The sequence below is a fragment of the Anser brachyrhynchus genome (genome assembly GCF_964034855.1).
Source record: "Anser brachyrhynchus genome assembly, chromosome: 1".
NCBI lineage: Eukaryota > Metazoa > Chordata > Aves > Anseriformes > Anatidae > Anser > Anser brachyrhynchus.
In genome coordinates this window covers 44,415,678-44,433,456 of record NC_137694.1, presented here as the reverse complement: position 1 = coordinate 44,433,456, position 17,779 = coordinate 44,415,678, and the positions used below count along the sequence as shown (strand labels likewise).

The following is a 17,779-nucleotide window of genomic DNA, read 5'->3' as shown; positions in this document are numbered from 1 at the left end:
AATCCAGAAGGTTACCATGGTGACAAATTTCAGCTGTAGGTAAGAATAAAATGTTTCTGTATGAAAGCCATTTTGTAGAAACATAAAAACCAAAGATTAAGCCCCATCGCGCCGTTTATAATCTTTGTTGCCATATATTCACATCTAGACGAGCTTCTCATCTCAGGAACGGTTAATCACAATGCAAATAAGCTGCTTTTGTTTTAATTCATGTGTTCTGCTAATGGAGTTCATCTCCATAAAGTAAAATAACACTGAAAATTTACCAAAAAACATGGGTATTCGTTTGCTTCCAAACTGTGTCTAAGGGAGTTATTAATACTTCTGATTCTCAGAAGATAGATCTATTCCATTGCCTGACTGTGAATTAGAAGAAAATTACCTTAAATCATGTTTGGATCTGATTCATAGCACCTTAAGCATGGATAGGCCTCAGCACAGCCCTGATCACGAAGGCACAGTGGGAAGGAAGCTGGATGTGTCTTGTATTATAGACTTGCACTCAGTAACTCCAGGAAAGGTTATAGCCAAATGCTCATACATTCACCACGCCTAAGTCATAGACCAGCTACTGAAAGCTACCACAGGACACTCCCTCAGCTCCCGTTCTGGGATTCCCAGGTAGTTGGTATGAATTGAGCTGCCATTCCCTTGATTGTCCAAGTCTGAACAACTTTGCTCCCAATGTCTTAATTTCTCTCAGTCTTAGCCCAGCAGCAGATGTAGGTAGTCACAGAGCATTGGTCTGTGCTATGTCACCACCTGGGTACTCACGACAGAGTGCCAGCTGCTAGAAGCTCCCATAACATTACTGACCTTAACACCACTGAGGATCTGGCTTTGTGGCATTTAGCAGTACCTTTCTCTGCAAAATCTTCCTTGCCTGCTGAGTCTCACACAGACAACAACACCCCTGTGGCTGTAGAACCATTCCTCAGAGTCACGAGCACGGCAAAGTCACACTCTGGCTTTGGTAGGGTCAATTGAGCAGCAAGACTGTACTCATGCTGTGGAATAAAACCATGCTTTAAGCACCATCTGTCTTCTACAGGAATTGAAAGAAAAAGGTATAGGGTTGCCACACCTGACTATTGACTACAGGTACATGACGTAGTTGGTGATGCATTCCCACCTCCTTTCCTCCAGCACTGGAATGATGGCCTAAACTTTCTTTCTCCCCATGAGCCCATGCAGCCATGTGCAGCCTGACCAGCCCCTGCCAGCACACACAGCCTCCTCATAAGCATTACACAGCACTGCATGTAGCGCACACTCCTTTTACCTCAAATCCTTTCAAAAGACCAGTGCTGCAATCTCTAATCTCAACATCCTGCTTTATTGAGTCTTCAAATTGCCTTTCAGTAGTCACTGAAATGTAGTGATTACAATCCATTTATAGTGTAAGGATTTACAGTGAACTATGCCACAGTTAATTGTGCTAGGTTAATTGTGCACTGAGCTCCACAAAAACACAACCGAAGTTCAACCTTTGTCCAGCTAACAGAAGTGCTCTCTGGATACTTTATGTCCTCCAGCCATCAGAGCAGAAGAGAGGGCAACCACTTGGCATAAAGTCAGCAGCAGTTTTGAGTCTTCATCACATACTAGCAAATGTATCCCTGTGGTTTGTGATGGAGTGAAGATCCTTGCTGCCCATCTTTTTTCCTAAGATTTTCACAGGACTGCAAGTAACGTTTGTAAGGGAGAGTCCAAGTTAAGCAAGGGTCAGGTCTTGTCAGAGTTTGGATTAGAGTGGGATGGCATAAGCAGTCATTTCACCCACTTTGGTAGAACCAGGTGTTAAAACCTGCCTCCAGACATGCCTGCATCCTCAGCCAGGAGCAGCACCAGCTGTGCTCAGCTCAGCCAGCAGCCCTCCCCCTCTCAGATCAGGCTCAAGCCCCAAAGTCTCTGCCCCACTTCCAGAACTGATGGATATTATCCTGGCAGCACAAGATAGCAGTTCTCCATGGGAAAAACATGTGGGAGTAGGAGGGACATTCTCTTGGGAATCCAGCCTTTCCTGGTGCTAGCAGTTGTCTTCTTCCTGGATGAAATAAAAAGCCAAGGTCCTTCCTGTTAATAGTCATTAAAGAACTTTTTTTTTTTTTTCCCTTGTACCATTTCAGTATTTTGATCAAGTTCCAGCTTGGTTTAATTACATACTTTCTATCTGAATTCCTGCCCAAGCTTCATTTAGAGAAATTATTCATTTCCCATCTTCAACATTATTATTATTGTGCTTATTTGCACGATGTGCTTAGCATTCATTGTATGCATCTTCAGTGCTCTGATGGGCTCATCAGAGTGGTGCCGGTGGGACGGAACAGAAGAGCACTCCTCATCTGCCATCCTGAAAAATCAGCCTTCCTCCCCATTACATACAAGCAATTTTGCACTGCTGCAGATTAAGGAACATTCACCGGTCACACTTGAGGCATCACAAAAATATTACCAATTCCTCACGACATGCCTGAATGCTGAGCAGCAACGTTATTTAGAAACAATATCTTTATCTAGCTGCATATAACAAGTCAAAAGGAAAAGTGTTCACTTTAGACAACTACATTTTTCATGACACACTTTTGCCCTGGGAAGCCTTTTTATATTTCCTTGCAAGGGTAAAAAGGTTTAAAGACTCTTCATCTCACATGACAATCTTGTGTGAGCCTTGTGCAGTGTGTGGTTTTCTGTCACATGGCAATGGATGCATAGAGAGACTTCCAGTTTATGAAATGTAGCTGTCTTGAAAGCGACATTTTCCTCACCCCAGTGATTTTTTTCTACCCAGCTGTTTTCGCCAGCTTTTGGGCTGCACTTCTCCGTATATCTCCATAGCCCTTCTGGGTTCTACCATACAGGATCAGAAATGAGCATTTTTTCCTTCTTCCCACCTCAGCCAGGAACTTCATTTGAAAAACCCTGGAGACTGGCAGAGAGACCACCATGGCAGCCATTTGCTGTCTCACTGACAGAAGGGCAGGAGCAGGACAGCCAGGATGGAGCAGTGCATTTCCTCACACATGCACACACACCGCTGTGATCATTCCCAGCACGTGAGGTCAGGCAAGCATTATGTAAAATTACAATGAATATAAAAAGGCTAATCTAATACCAACTGCATTAAATACTTATGTTGGGTAATAATATCCCCAGGACAAGAAAGAGCCTTGCATAAATGTCAGAAATGGAGTAAACACCCAGACAGCTTATATTAATACATCATCTGCACTCCTGCTCTTGGGGTTTGTTTGCTTTTTGATGTGGATCAGGATCTGACTCCAAATACAGGGCATTAAAATCAAAGCAGCAGCAGCAGCAGTAGCCAGCCTGAGAGCCCTGTGTGAGACAGCTCCATCTGGATCTAATCACAGATAGACACGAGTAGTGATGGAGCAGAAGACACATTGCTACTTGGTTGGAATGCAGCTTCCTACCTAATGCAGAGGTAAAACTCCAAATGGTTTCTGTGGCTCAGCCTCAGTCTGAAGAGCAAATACATTCCGGTGAGGTGACACCTGATCCTCTGCTTTTCATGCACACTCCTTCCTGCACTACCCGTTACTGCAATCTCTTTTGAGAAAGCAGAAAGCCCCTTAGAGGCAGGAACTTTCAGTGTCTGTAATATCAAGCCACGTTACCAGCACCTTTACAGCCTTGCCTTGGGTTAGACACATGCTTATTCTACAGAGAACTGGAGATGACTTAAGATATTACTGTTCTCCAGATGCACGTCACCCTCCATCTCTTCACTCTTGTGAGGTAGGATCCTCACTCCCACCACCAAGAGGACAGAAAATGCAAGTGTTCCTCATGCACCTTTGTTCAGAGTCCGTTGCCTGAGCTTAAACTGCAGGGAAAGGTGATGACATTGTGCTATAGCATCCTTCCCATCCCACCAGCTCAGCTGGGGAGGCAGAAGTTTCCAGAGCTGGAGGAAATAGAGCAGCTGGGGCTAGGGCATCTTAAACTGCCTTAATGAGACCCAAAGAGCAAGCTGGTCCACATCCTTAAACATCTTACATATCCTCTAAACTTAAGATTTGCCTTCTACTGTACACATGTAAATATGTTTATGCCCCAACCCAGCATTCAAATCCACTTTCCTCATGGCTCACAAGTGAGGATCTCCCCGGTTATACAACCCAGAGTAGTCAAACGCAGCACAACTCCTGTGCTACCCAATAGCTTTGCGAGTATTGTGGAGGCTATAGTCAGGTAATTACCCAGGAGTCTGAGATTTAATTTTTTAAGCATATTCCTAGCTTTCAACACAATGCAGTGAGCTTATAAGCAGACAATGAATGTTCCAAGAGCAGACAGCAGATAAAAAGAAGAAAAAATGCATTGCTTTAGGTTGTTGTTGGTGGTGGTTTAATCTTGTAATTTTAAAAATTTTAAAGGCAGTATTGTCTGCTTTTTTTTGGGGGGGGGGGGAGGGGGCTTGGCACTCAATTTCTGTATGTTTGGGTTGGCAGCATTATTTCCAATAAGCAAACATTCTGCCATACTAAATATGCCTGTGTTCAGGGACAAGCTTGCTACAGGTAACTTTACACAACATACTTATGGTAGTCACAAGCTCATGCTGGCACACAATATACCTCATAGACATACCCGTGATTCCCTGAGGTAAAAAGTCCTTGTTTCACTCGCTTTGCTTGCTACAGCTGACACTACCCCATTTCTCAGTACAGTTTGAGAACTGACTTGTCTGAGGTTTGCTCTGATACGCTTGGCATTACAGTGCCACTCTCCCCCAAGCCAGGTGCTACTAGGACCATCACTTTCCCATCCCTCGTGACTTAAGGATTGTAGGAAGCTGAGTCAAATACATTTTAAAATAAAAATTACACTTTGTCTTTACAGTAGAATCTTTCCTCTATCAAAAGGCTGTTAAGACTGAAAAACCTACCTTTTTTTTTTTCCTGTTAATTCCCACTACAGTTACATTTAGTTTGCCAGAGCTATGACTCTGCCCATACCCTGCTTAACTTTCTAGTGGGCACCCTATGTACAAGCAGTGAATGCTCCCCTAACTGGTGGCAGTTCCCTCCTCCTTGTGTAGCTACACCTTTGCCAGCATGGAGGTATTCCATGTGGAAATGAGGGAAATTTTGCATAACAGCATGACAGGGCTATGTCAGCAGGACTTTGCAGCCCAGACATAACGTCACTCAGTGCTCTTGTGTTGAAATTCCAGCTTGGCCCGGGGATGTTTAGACTATGTACCTTTCTTTTTTTAATGTAACGTATTTGTTTTGTTCAGTTCAAGGTAGCACTCCAGTAAAACTGGATTCATCAAGCATTCTTGTGTCTCTCTCTCGCTCTCTTTTTTTTTTTTTTTTTTTAACTTGAAACCTACATTTCTATCCCATGCAAAGGGCAGTCATGCTTTGCTAAGGCTGTGGTAACATGTTAGTCAAAACTAAGGGGACTCCCAGTGGTAATGGGGTACAGGGATGTGGATAAAATGCTGCTGCAGAGAGGTTCTGTTCACATAGCTTGTTGCTAACACTGCATGCACTTGCTCAGTATAAAAGCAGAGAGATAGAAAGTCAATAATGCAGCCAGGTGGGAAAGGAAAAACAAGTTTGATTTGGAAATTCTGCAGAGATACAAGCAAAGATCAGCTGAGGACCTGAATTGGAGCTTCAGTGAGGAGCCATCCTAAAATAAAAGGAAGTAAGAGAGAGCACCTGGGAGCTGCCATTTGAAAGAAGAAGCAATCAGAAAAGGGATAAAAAACTACCAGGGTTGTCTCTAGAGCTTCCTAGAAAGCTCATCCATTTTATTAAATAAGAGGATCCCATGAAACAAAAACAGTGTTGGCTCTACTTGCTGCTTCACCTCATTTTTTTTTTTCTTCTCCATGCTCTCTTCCAAACAAGCCAAACAAGAAAAAATGTTTCGTTTCTGAAGAGCCCTTAATCAAAACAACTATTGCCCTGTTCCCAAAGCTTGGTGATACAGAAGCCCCAGGGCCACTGAGATCTGGTCAGTAAGAAGTGCTCACATACGCAGGGGCAGCAGCATACAGCCAGATACCAGCACAGGATCACAGAAAGGCACAGGACTCAGCAGCAGGTTGCAGGACAACAGGACAGTCAGGGCTGCAGCGGTGCATTTGAAGAATCAGGGTGGGAGACATCTGTTGAGCACTGCTTTAGTTTGTACAAATGCAAATGTTAACCATAGCCTTTGAAGTATTACCCTAACGCCCATCGCAATCTTTGAAAACACCATCTTTTGTCCAAATGCATGACTTTGCAAGTGGCCCATTTATTTCCCCAGCAGGCTTCAGCTTCTCTAAAGTTTTGTTTTTCAGGTGCCTTTATAAACACACACCTTCTTTTCACCACTGCTCTCTTCCCATTCCATAATAAATTTGTGTGGCAGCAGGATTTCATCTGTGAAGAACAGAAAAGGAATTTCAAATAAAACACATCTTTAAAACACTTCTTAGATCCAATTGCCAAGCCTCTGGCAACCAGCATAGTTGTCTAGGGCTCTGATATTATTCCATAAATTACCTAGCCAACAGCACCACAAGTAGAAAAAGTCCAAGAAAAAAATAGTAATAAAAAAGAATGTGAAAACAAAAAGTTGTCTTTCTCCATTCCTAAAATGCCAGAGTAGCAATGTTACAGAAGGAAATTACAGTGGATTTTTTTATTTTTTTTAAGGGGGCAGATGTGAAATTGTGTTACAGATCCAAATATTTCTGGGTGATCAAGTCTGTTCCCAACCAGATCATTATTCTATAACACATAACTTGTGAGCTGTATTGGACGTCACAAACCAGTTCTCATAAAAAGGTCATCCTCCATGAAAAAAATGTACCTCATTTAAAATGTATTGTAAGAATGAGAAGGAAAACAGCAGAAATCCAGATGAAAACTTGTATTTTCTTATTATTAATTTTGATATTTTGAATGGATTTTAAAAAGCATTTCTGGAAATAGCTGGACTGGCATAATTGTCTTACATACCAAATGCAGTTGCCAAGACAGGGACTTTAATCACACCAGCTTGTTTCAATCTGTCCAGGAGTTAGTATTTAGAAACAAGGACAAAGTTCAGTTTCCTCTGGCTGAGAAGATTAGAGCTGTTGAGAAATGTTATATTCCATTCAAGTCAACATCTAACCATATTCATTTTCAAAATACATCAAAACACAGACAAAACTAGGTTGTAATTAAAACAAACAGAAAAATCAGTAGGGTTCAATTTAAATAAAGTATGTCTGTAATTTCAAAATGTTACCTTCAGATTTCAGTTTTACATGTTCACTGACTAAAAAACAATTATAATTGTAAGCCAAAATCTGAAATAACCATTTTGTAAAGCTTCTGGAAAACCAAAGCCTTTTCAAAATCACTTTTTTCTATTAATTCATTCAGATATGAGAAATTGATATCATCCAGTGACAAACTTTCTGATTTAAATAAATAAATAAATAAATAAAACTCAAAAATCTCCACACATTGTTTTAATTTGGAATCAACATTTTGAATCACCGACTGAAAATTAAGCTAAGACCCTATCTGACAGAAATCTCAAATCAACCATTGCGTGGGAAGAGAAAAGGGGTTCTTGACTTCCACAAACTCAGAATGAAGGAGTTTGTTGTCTTTACTCCCATCACCACTTCCAGCCATAGAAGACACTTTTTAAGAGTTCAAGAAGCATCTAGTACTACTGGACAAATTTGTTGTTGTCATTCCTTTGACTTCTGTTTCTCAGTCTTAATTTTTATTTTGAATTACAGCAGTTCAATACAACCTGTTTCTGTGACCTAGTTGATGAAGTTATTAAAAACATAAAAGACTGCACGTAGTCACGGTCGAGGAAAATGCAGTGATGTGTTGAAGGAGCTTATTTACACAAAAATTGAGAGACTTTAGGGGAAAAAAAATAAAAACTTCAGGTGTTTGTAGAGGGGGTATTTTACTTTATAGAACCTGACCATATCTCCCAGGAATTATTTTTTTTTAAGTAGCAATATCAAAACAAAACAAAAGATGGCAGCATTGGTAAAGCATCTCACCACTCAGCCCTGTTCCGTTTTCTGTGCAGCACTAGATCTGTTCAATACATTGCTTCCATGTTGCTAAAAGTCCAACCTCAAAAATGTTCTGATTAAACATTCCCTGAATTGCTGTCATTTTGTGGATTTTGCTTATATGTGGACTGGAAAAAAAAAAAAAAAAAGAGGTATTGGAAAAGAAGGAATAACTACTGTTCTTACTGGAACATCAGCCAGTCCTCAAATAATGGAATTGTCAGGCACATTGCTGCTATGTGTATAATTATGATTAGTAATTATTTGTCTTACGGCAGACCCCGAGCGTTCCAGTCAGAACTACATCTAATTGTAGTGTTGCTGCAAAAGCATATATTAAAAGGCAATCCCTGCCACAGAAATTTACAATGTAGATTAGGACGCAGAATGAAAACTCACTAAATCACTGAAAGGAATGGCAAGAGTACAAAGACAATACAGAAAAATCATGCTGCATATGATAGTCCGCCCTCACACATGCATCTTGTAGCAGTATGAAGATGGACGGTAAAAAATAATAATAATAAAGAAAAATTAAAAAAAAAAAAGAACAATCACATTTTATCTAAAGATATCTCTAATTATATTTAGAGTCTGTCACCTCAGTATGTCCAATTTTTTTTTAAAATCTAGCCATCTGAGTCTTATTGAGATATAGGAAAATGGTTGCACAGTACAAGCTAGAGTGTTTGATTTCAGTAGTACTTCAGCCCACCACAAATGTAAACATTTGGTTGGGCTGTGCTCTAGATGGTCTGAAGTTCAACCTGAAAGGTGAACAATGACTGCAAAGCACTTAAGACACATGAGAGTCTGGAAGAAAATCAAGCACATTTTCACAACTTTCACCCACTACAGGAATGCGTGTACTTTTGAGGTGACTGTCCACCATGGGGTCCACAGTCAAATATTATTGTCAAGACCATTTTGTGGTATGCAATGTATTCATGACAGGTGTTAGAAGTTTTGTTAAAGAAATAGCTTTGAGGGCATTACAGTCATCCAACTAACTCTATGGACACACAAGCTAGGTATATTGTCTTTGACTCCATCACTTAAGTGTAACATAACCACCCAGTCACAGGGCTGGGAAGTCTATTGGGACAAGTGAGTTGTACCCATACATCCACAAGCACCAGGAAGGGGAACCAGTGATCCTACTGCAGTGGATGTCCAGGCATGTATCCCCACAGGGCTGGAGGGAGACATCAGAGGACCAGGAGCCCAGTCTAGGGGCAAAGTAGTGCTCTCCCTCTGCACCTCTCAGGCTGAGACTTCATCAGACACCTCAGCCAGTGTAAGAGCTGCCTCCAAAAGGGGAGCTCCACTCCTTCCCACTCTTCCATACCTATCTGCATGGTCTAACCCCTACAGCATCCAACTAGCCCTTTGGTCAATCAGTGTATCTTGCTCAGGTGCAGAAAACAAACCTGACAGAACAGCAACAATGGTTTTCTGCTGTTTTTGTGAGTGTTCAGATCACTAAAAGTCATGCAAGAATACAGGGATAGAGGCACATATGGAAGCAGAGCAAGGGAAAGCAGGACTGCCCCTCTCAATAGCCACAAGCTGTTAGATCAACTCAACTATCATGTGAATCATCACCCGTAATTAATATCTGAAGACTAGCAACAAGATATTTTCAAGTAACATCATCGTATGTGACTCTGTATGCTAGTGATAATGATGTAAACCTTAGCAGAACTACCAATCGACTTAGATTCATAGTCTCACAGTAGACTTAAAACATTGTGGTTCTAAAGTGCATTCCAAATGTTTCTATCCTTCTTTGCACTTCAGAAATGCCACAGACTGCGTTTCTTTTGTATGAAATGCATTGTCATCTACTCATGCTACTGTGTTTTAATGGAAAGATTAGTTTGATTTTATCAATACCATCTAACCACATCAAATCATCTTATAACAAATCGCCTAACTACATGAAACTACATCAAAGTATTCACCAAGGGGAAGTTGTGCTCGACCAATCTCGTTGCCTTCTATGATGGCATCACCAGCTGGGTAGATGGGGGGAGAGCAGTGGATGTCATCTACCTTGACTTTAGCAAGGCTTTCGATACTGTCTTCCATGACATCCTGATAGCAAAGCTGAGAAAGTGTAGGATAGAGGAGTGGACAGTAAGGTGGGTTGAGAACTGGCTGACTGGTCGAGCTCAGAGGGTGGTGATCGGCGGCGCAGAGTCTGGGTGGAGACCTGTGACTAGCAGCGTTCCCCAGGGGTCGGTGCTGGGCCCGGTCTTGTTCAACATCTTCATCGACAACCTTGATGAGGGAATAGTGTCTGCCCTCAGCAAGTACGCCAATGACACAAAGCTGGGAGGAGTGGCTGACACGCCAGAAGGCTGTGCTGCCATTCAGCGAGATCTGGACTGGCTGGAGAGATGGGCAGGAAGAAACCAAATGAGGTTTAATAAGAGCAAGTGTAGAGTCCTGCACCTGGGAAGGAACAACCACATGTATCAGTACAGGCTGGGGGACGACCTGCTGGAGAGGAGCTCTGAGGAGAAGGACCTGGGGGTCCTGGTGGATGACAGGTTGACCAAGAGCCAGCAGTGTGCCCTCATGGCCAAGAGTGCCAATGGGATCCTGGGGTGCATTAAAAGGAGCGTGGCCAGCAGGTCAAGGGAGGTGATCCTCCCCCTCTACTCTGCCCTGGTCAGGCCTCACCTGGAGTACTGTGTCCAGTTCTGGGCTCCCCAGTACAAAAAAGACAGGGATCTCCTGGAAAGAGTCCAGTGGAGGGCCACAAAGATGATACGGGGCCTGGAGCATCTTCCCTATGAAGAAAGGCTGAGAGACCTGGGTCTGTTCAGCCTGGAGAAAAGAAAACTGAGAGGGGATCTCATCAATATGTATAAATATCTGAGGTGTGGGAGACAGAGGGATTTGGCCAACCTCTTTTCAGTTGTTTGTGGGGACAGGACAGGGGGTAATGACCACAAGATAGAGTACAGGAAGATCCGCACCAACATGAGAAAGAACTTCTTCACAGTGAGGGTGACAGAGCACTGGAACAGGCTGCTCAGGGAGGTTGTGGAGTCTCCTTCTCTGGAGATATTCAAGGCCCGTCTGGACGCCTACCTGGGCAGCCTGCTCTAAGGAGCCTGCTTTGGCAGGGGGCTTGGACCCGATGATCTTTTGAGGTCCCTTCCAACCCCTACAATTCTGTGATTCTGTGAAAGTAATCTCACAAAGTAAGATTATGTTCTGTATTCCACATAGTCGTGTATACCTTCCTTTCAGAAGCAAGGTTCATACATTCACCCTCAGAAAGAAATCTCAGAGATTCATCAAGAGGAAGAAAGGAAGCCACCTTTGAGAGGTTCCTCAGTGCAGACCTTAAATGAAGCAAACAGAACAAATGTAGTCAGCGTCAACTTTTCGACACTGTATTTTCCACAACTTCAGCAAAAAGAAAGCTAACAGCTGAAAGTTCACATTTGATATCACATTCCACAGAAGAAAAATATTCAAGCCAGCAGCAGACAAATTTAACAACAAACTTTACATCTATGCTGTTCTGAGTATGCCTTTGTGTTTCATTTAGTGTACAGTTTCCTCATCTTCGATTAAAAAATTAGGTTTGTTGGTTTTGAAATGACTTGCTTGACAAATCCTAAGGGTGATTGTCTAAATGGTGGGGCTAAGAAATGTCTTTCCAAATTCTATTTGGATTTCAGTTTTCTATCATCTGTAAAATACTAACCCCGCACTTATCTGATTGCAATAGTTAAAATTGCAAGCTACTTAGATGGAACATGCCGCAATCTCTGGAAGAAAGATTGCTAGGCTTATGCAAAGTCTCTTGAAATTCTGAAACCCATTTGTCTTGTGTGTCTAGATCTTTTAGATTACCTGTTTTCTCCATCTGAGATGCAAACTTTGTTAATAACAAAACAACCAGTGCTGGGCTCATTTCAGACTACGACATTGTCCTAATTCCAAGGCACTCTGCATATTTTACAGCGGTACTCTTGGCACCTGAGAACTTTCTTGATGCAATTATGAATAAAGATCACAAGAATGTATGCTACATTGGCCTGACTTTTATTCATCAATGGCGTTAAAGATGTTTCAACCCACAAACCTGATAACCCAGAACCCATCCAATGTTGGACTGATTCCAGAATAATGAAGGAACTGTTGACTATATTTTCTCCCATATTTCTGTTCTCCTGGAAGTACACACAACTTTTAAATAATAAAAAGGCTTTTGACAGTGTGGAGTGGCCACATAGTCAAAATTCTGAAGGAAAGTTTCTTGAAGAGCTTATTTTAACTGTCTGAGCTAATTTGCAGAGAAGTTCTAATGTTTGTGAACTTCAGACAGATGATAAGAATCTCTTTATTAAAAAAAAAAAAAAAGAGTACAGATTTCTCTCTCTCTCTCTCTCTCTATATATATATGACGAGTATCAGTACTTGCTCTAAAAATACCTGCTTTTATTCACATAGTAACAAAGAGAAAACATTAGCCTTTATGTAAACATTCTCTCGCACGTGGGCAGTGGAGAGGCACTCTGCCCTAATGCTGATGAAAACAGATTTTCTCCTGTTAAAACAAAAATATAACTTGTGAGGAGTGTTACTGTTGAATCAAAACAAAAAAAAAAAAGGTTTTATTCTTGCTTCTTTCAGAATATTCTTTATTGGTTTTAAGAGGCTTCAAATTGAAATGAATACTGGCATTCCTCAAAAATGGTGAAAGATAACTAACCTTTCAGCTATTTGAGAGCTTAATTTTCTAAAAATTCATGCTGAATGCTGTTTATTTCTTAGAGTTGTATTTTTGGTATGAATAACAATTTATGTCATTCTGAAATATTATTTTCCTTCTACTACTGGGGAAAACTAATAAAATATCTTTCTTAAACTGTAAAAGTAAATATAGTGTTGCCTAATGTGAGTGCCTCGTTAATATTTAATGATACTTTAAAATAATTAGGTAATTACATTTGAACCCATTAACTATTTAAAAGTTAGAAAATGCCAGACTTTTGCTCATATGCACATATAACACTGTCCTTCATAGACTAGTATTATTATAGCTATTCAAACTTCAAATGTTTGTTAGTCACGTGTTAAATAAATTATAATATGCTCTTTATGATGTTAAAAATTAAACACTAAGTAATAGCTAACAAAATATTTTCTTAAAAAGAAATAAATTATAGTAACTTTATCTTTTTATGTTTTATTTTTACAAAGATCATTTATTTGTCCATATGAATAAGTTTTGCAGCTATGGAAAGATAAGAATCTGCTTCACAGTAATTGAGACATACTTACACAATGGTGTTTTGTTTGTTTTTTTTTTCCCTAGTGAAACGCCCTTTGAACTCAGAAAAACGGTCAAAGATATGCTGAAAGCTGTAAATCAAACAAAGATTAAATTAACTTGAAGTAGTACAAAATATTATCTATCAGAAAAATCAGTCATAGAAACAATGTCTCTAAAGACATCCATTGGAATTTATAATCCAAGAGTGAGTATTTTGAAACTTTAAACAGAAACTACTAAATTTGGTTAAAAAAAAAAAAAAAAGGGCAGTTCCACAGTCTACTGAAGCAGGAGGACAGAGGTATGTCATTTTCACATCTAGCCTTAAAGTGTATTACATTAAGCATAATTATCAAAATTATGTATTTTATTTTCTTGATTTAATAATTTCACAAGTACTTATGTAGAAAAGAGTGTGTTTTTTCCTTTCACTTGTTGCCCCACTGCTATATTTTAGCAGTACAGTCTTAGGAATGGAGGGATATATAACATCATTTGGCAGTCTTTTTCAAAAGCTTACTCCTGCCTCAGAACATCCTAGTCCCACTACACAGACAGGAGAAAATATATCCAAAATTGCCAAAAGCCTGTACAGCTTCTTCATTTGTAATTCAGGAACAGAAATTAATTGTGAAGCTAACATAAAAATTCTCAGAAGCACATAGGCCATTTCCTTTTCACACAGGCAGATGATGCTTCAGCCTTCAAAGTCCTCTGGCAATTATTTCTGTAATTATTCAAATAAGTAATGCTTAACCTTAAGAAGTATTTTCAGAAGGGCACGGTTCAGCTCAGGTGACTTGGGCTAACCAAAACTGCATTAGCTGGAGAGGATAGAGCCTGAAAAACACACTTGCTGTGATGCTTCCAAAAAGGATAATGAGGGCATAGGAGATGCTTGCAGGCTCAGCAATTTGTGCTATAAATAACACACAGCTCTTCCCTGCCCTCAGCAAATTAACCTCCTTTGGCTTGTTAGGCTAGTTAGATTACAGCTGCTGGCCGTAAGAGACCTCTGCATTGTTAAATAAAGTTCCTTTATGTTACAGGGATGTAATCTCTACCCACTATGTTATGCTGTATCTAACTAGGTTTTATTTGGTTGTGTTTTTTTTTTCCTATTCCCACTTGTCTCCTACCACTTAGTTGTTAGTCCAGTGAATGGCTGTTGGTCCAATCCTGACTACAGATCTCTCAGCAACAACTTACTTCTTTCTCCATCTAAATCTCTTCATTTTGATTAAAATCAAAACCAGAATACAAAATTATTGTATCACATCCCTTCCCCCCCAAAAAATACAAGACTGTCTTCAAAATTATATAACACTTCTAAACTTGCACCCTTTTCAGTAAACTTTCTCATTTTGAGTTTTTGGGAGGGAACCTACCCCCACATCAAATCTTAAATTTGCACACAAAAATGCTGACTTCCTCCTGGCTGTTTTAGGAAGAATGTTGTCTGTTCTCCTTTTTAAGAGAATTAGAGAACTTCTGTTCTACTCTTCTTCCTAAAGTCCCTTCCTGCTTCTCTTCCCTTCTCCTTGCCATCCTACTGTTCTCTTCCACTCATTTATTTTTTCTTTAATTTACCGCCTAATTTCCTGTCACATGTTCCCCCAGTTCTGCTGCTATACTTCTCTCACCTGTACTTTCATTCATTACCCTCATCAACAGCCTGGGCCCTGCATGCTTGTTTTCATGCCACATCTTGCAGACCAGACTTTTCCTATGCCTGGAGTCTCCATCCCCATTATCTGCTCAACCTGTGGCACAGGTGACTCCCACAGACAACCCGCAGACAAACCTCTAACTCAAGTTCAGCCAGTGAACAGTCTGGGCTCTGGGTATAAGACCTGGGGGCAGATGTCACAGCAGCTCTGTTTCCCTTGGTCAGACACACAGAGACTGGTGCCCTAGGAGGCTTCAGTGAAAACCTAGGCCAAGAAAAACAAGCAAAAGGATGGTAACAGCTGTATTGCTTCAGGGAGTGCTTTAACACTGAGATCAACCAGAAGGCAGCTTGCTCCACCATCCACCCTTTGAAAGGAACCCAGGAGGACTGGAAATAACCAAATTTAACCCCTCCTTCCTCTCACAACCAAAGCTTTGACTGCAGAGCTCAGCTGCTGCAGGTGGCAATTGAAAGCAGCATCCAGTGCCACCAAGGTGCTGACCCTTCCCCTGCCTGCTGTCTGGGTAAGAGTTTCCCTGGTCTGCAGGACTCCAGTGAGGCAGGTCAAGAGAGAGCTTGCAGCATAGCTCTACAGAACCAAGAAAGAGCCTACAGGTGAGAGAGGACAATGGCCACTCTTAACGTGTATCCATGGATGTGAATCACAAGGAGGAAATGTGGGGAAGACGGAAATGCTACCATGTTCCTTAATATGGGCCTTACACAGCTAGGGTGCGCAGCTGAACCCAAGAGCTGGGAAGCATTCCTAAGATTTCAGAGTTAGAAAGAGCTAAAAATATCATGTTTTCAGGGCAACAAGATCATAGTTATTCAAAATACCTCACAGCAATCTCTGAGCCCAGCTTATTTCTGCTCTCTACTTTTCTGAAACAGGATGATAAGAATAAAACTCATGAAGTTCCTAAAGCCTGCATGATTTCCAAATATTCCTACTTCCCCATTTTCAGACAATTCCCATGTTGTACAGATGATGGTGATTGTTTTCTTCATTAGTGTTTCTTCTTGAATGTGTACCCAATCTCTCTTTCCTTGTCATACAAACTTCTAGGGAGAAAGAACTCCACTTCCATTTTTATCTTCTTTCTTCAATATTTTTTAGAGAGAAATCTGAAGTAAATATTACTCTGACACGGTTTGGATTCAAAACCAACAAGTTTTCAGGGAATTAAGAGCTCTGTTAAGAAGACCTCACTAATTCTAGATATCAGCTATCCTAATGTCACATATCTAATTCAGTTATCCTAGCAGCCTTGGGGATCTGGAGATGTTGTACAACAGACATCCATGTGTTTTTAGTGTTCGCTGGCCTTTTCTTGTCACATTTGTATTTTTCCCAGTTCTTTTGAGTCTTCTCATGACTCCCCCTACTTCACAACTTGCTTTTCCTGCCTCTTTTCTAATTCCTTATGATGACATTTTTCTCAGCTTCTTTATCTCCTTCCAATCTACTTAAGAGCTTTGAAATTACACAACAGCAGTTATTCTTCTTTCTGGTTTATTTTGCTGGTCCAGTTCTGGGTTACTTAAGCCAACTATGGCATGTGCCAACTACAGGCTGCAGTGGCTACATTAGAATAATGTGTAATGATTTTCAGCCTTGATCAATTTACTATTAGACTCCCTGTCACTGCTGTCTCACTAGCTGCTATTGCAAAACACCAGTCTCTCATCTGTGACCATATCTGAAATCAATGTAACAGAAACACCATGGAGCATGAAAAGTCAACATATAGCATGCATTTGTCTAACTCATGCAAAACCATTAATCTATTTCCCTGAAAAACATGTGAAACACAAACACTGATTTCACAGGAGCTTAACTGTGAGTGTAAAACAACACGAAAGCAAAAATGTTACTGTATTTTCATCAAGCTCAAGAAAAGGGAGTGATATCCAGGAGTTAATTTTAGGACAGGAAACCTGAATGACTTCCCAGTAGCTTATTTTATTTTTAAGAGAAAATTCCCATTCTTTCCAGACTGAGAAATTGCATTCATTTTCTGAAAGCAGAATCAAGCTATACTGTAGAAAAATATAGGACTAACATTACTATTCCTATGTAAGCATGGTACAGGAGCATGCCAGGAAGCATTCTTGTACTGCCAGCAACTAGCAAGTATGTTCAGCTCTCAGCAAGCACCCTTTGTCAGAGATCTGCAGGCTTCATCACTTGTTGAGAGAACATTTCAAAGTATATTTTTCCAGTCCCTTATGTCCTTCTCATTCACCTTTTCATCTCACCTGCATCTCAGCTCCCCATCCCCGCTTGACTCCTAGCTCCCCTAAGATTACTTTGCACCACCTGATCAATCTGTTCAACTTCCAGGTCACCCACACTTCCCTGACCTCAAGCCTACTGAATATACCGGAATACTCTCTTGAGAAAGCTTACCAGAAGAAATTCAGTAAATTAAACCATCTGTGATTTTTTTCAATACTCATTTCAGCTTTTTTTATCCATAATTTTGTGACAAATTAGATTTGTGAATAAAAATTTATGTTCCTTTCACTTGAAATATAGTGCTGCAAAAGAAGTATATATCTGTTTTGGCATGTGGTTTAAAGTTGAAATTATACTGACCACCTTCAGAATGTAAAAGTATCTCAAGATGTTTGAAGATGACTGCATCACTCTGAGGAATCTAAAGAGAGGTGATACATAAAGACCCCGTGCCAACTTATGGTTATCCTCTTCACTTAGGTTTCAAGGAGTATTATC

At 40.6% G+C, this 17,779-nt stretch overlaps 1 long non-coding RNA gene across 1 annotated transcript; it reads right to left on the bottom strand.

Moving 5' to 3' along the window:
- Positions 1-5,054: 5,054 nt before the first annotated feature.
- On the bottom strand, positions 5,055-15,107 carry LOC308184632. The gene is made up of 5 exons (XR_013942726.1): positions 14,756-15,107; positions 14,125-14,207; positions 13,376-13,456; positions 6,993-7,108; positions 5,055-6,410 (listed from the first exon to the last, which is right to left on the bottom strand). It is a non-coding gene; the product is annotated as an uncharacterized lncRNA (long non-coding RNA).
- Between the last annotated feature and the right edge of the window lie 2,672 nt (positions 15,108-17,779).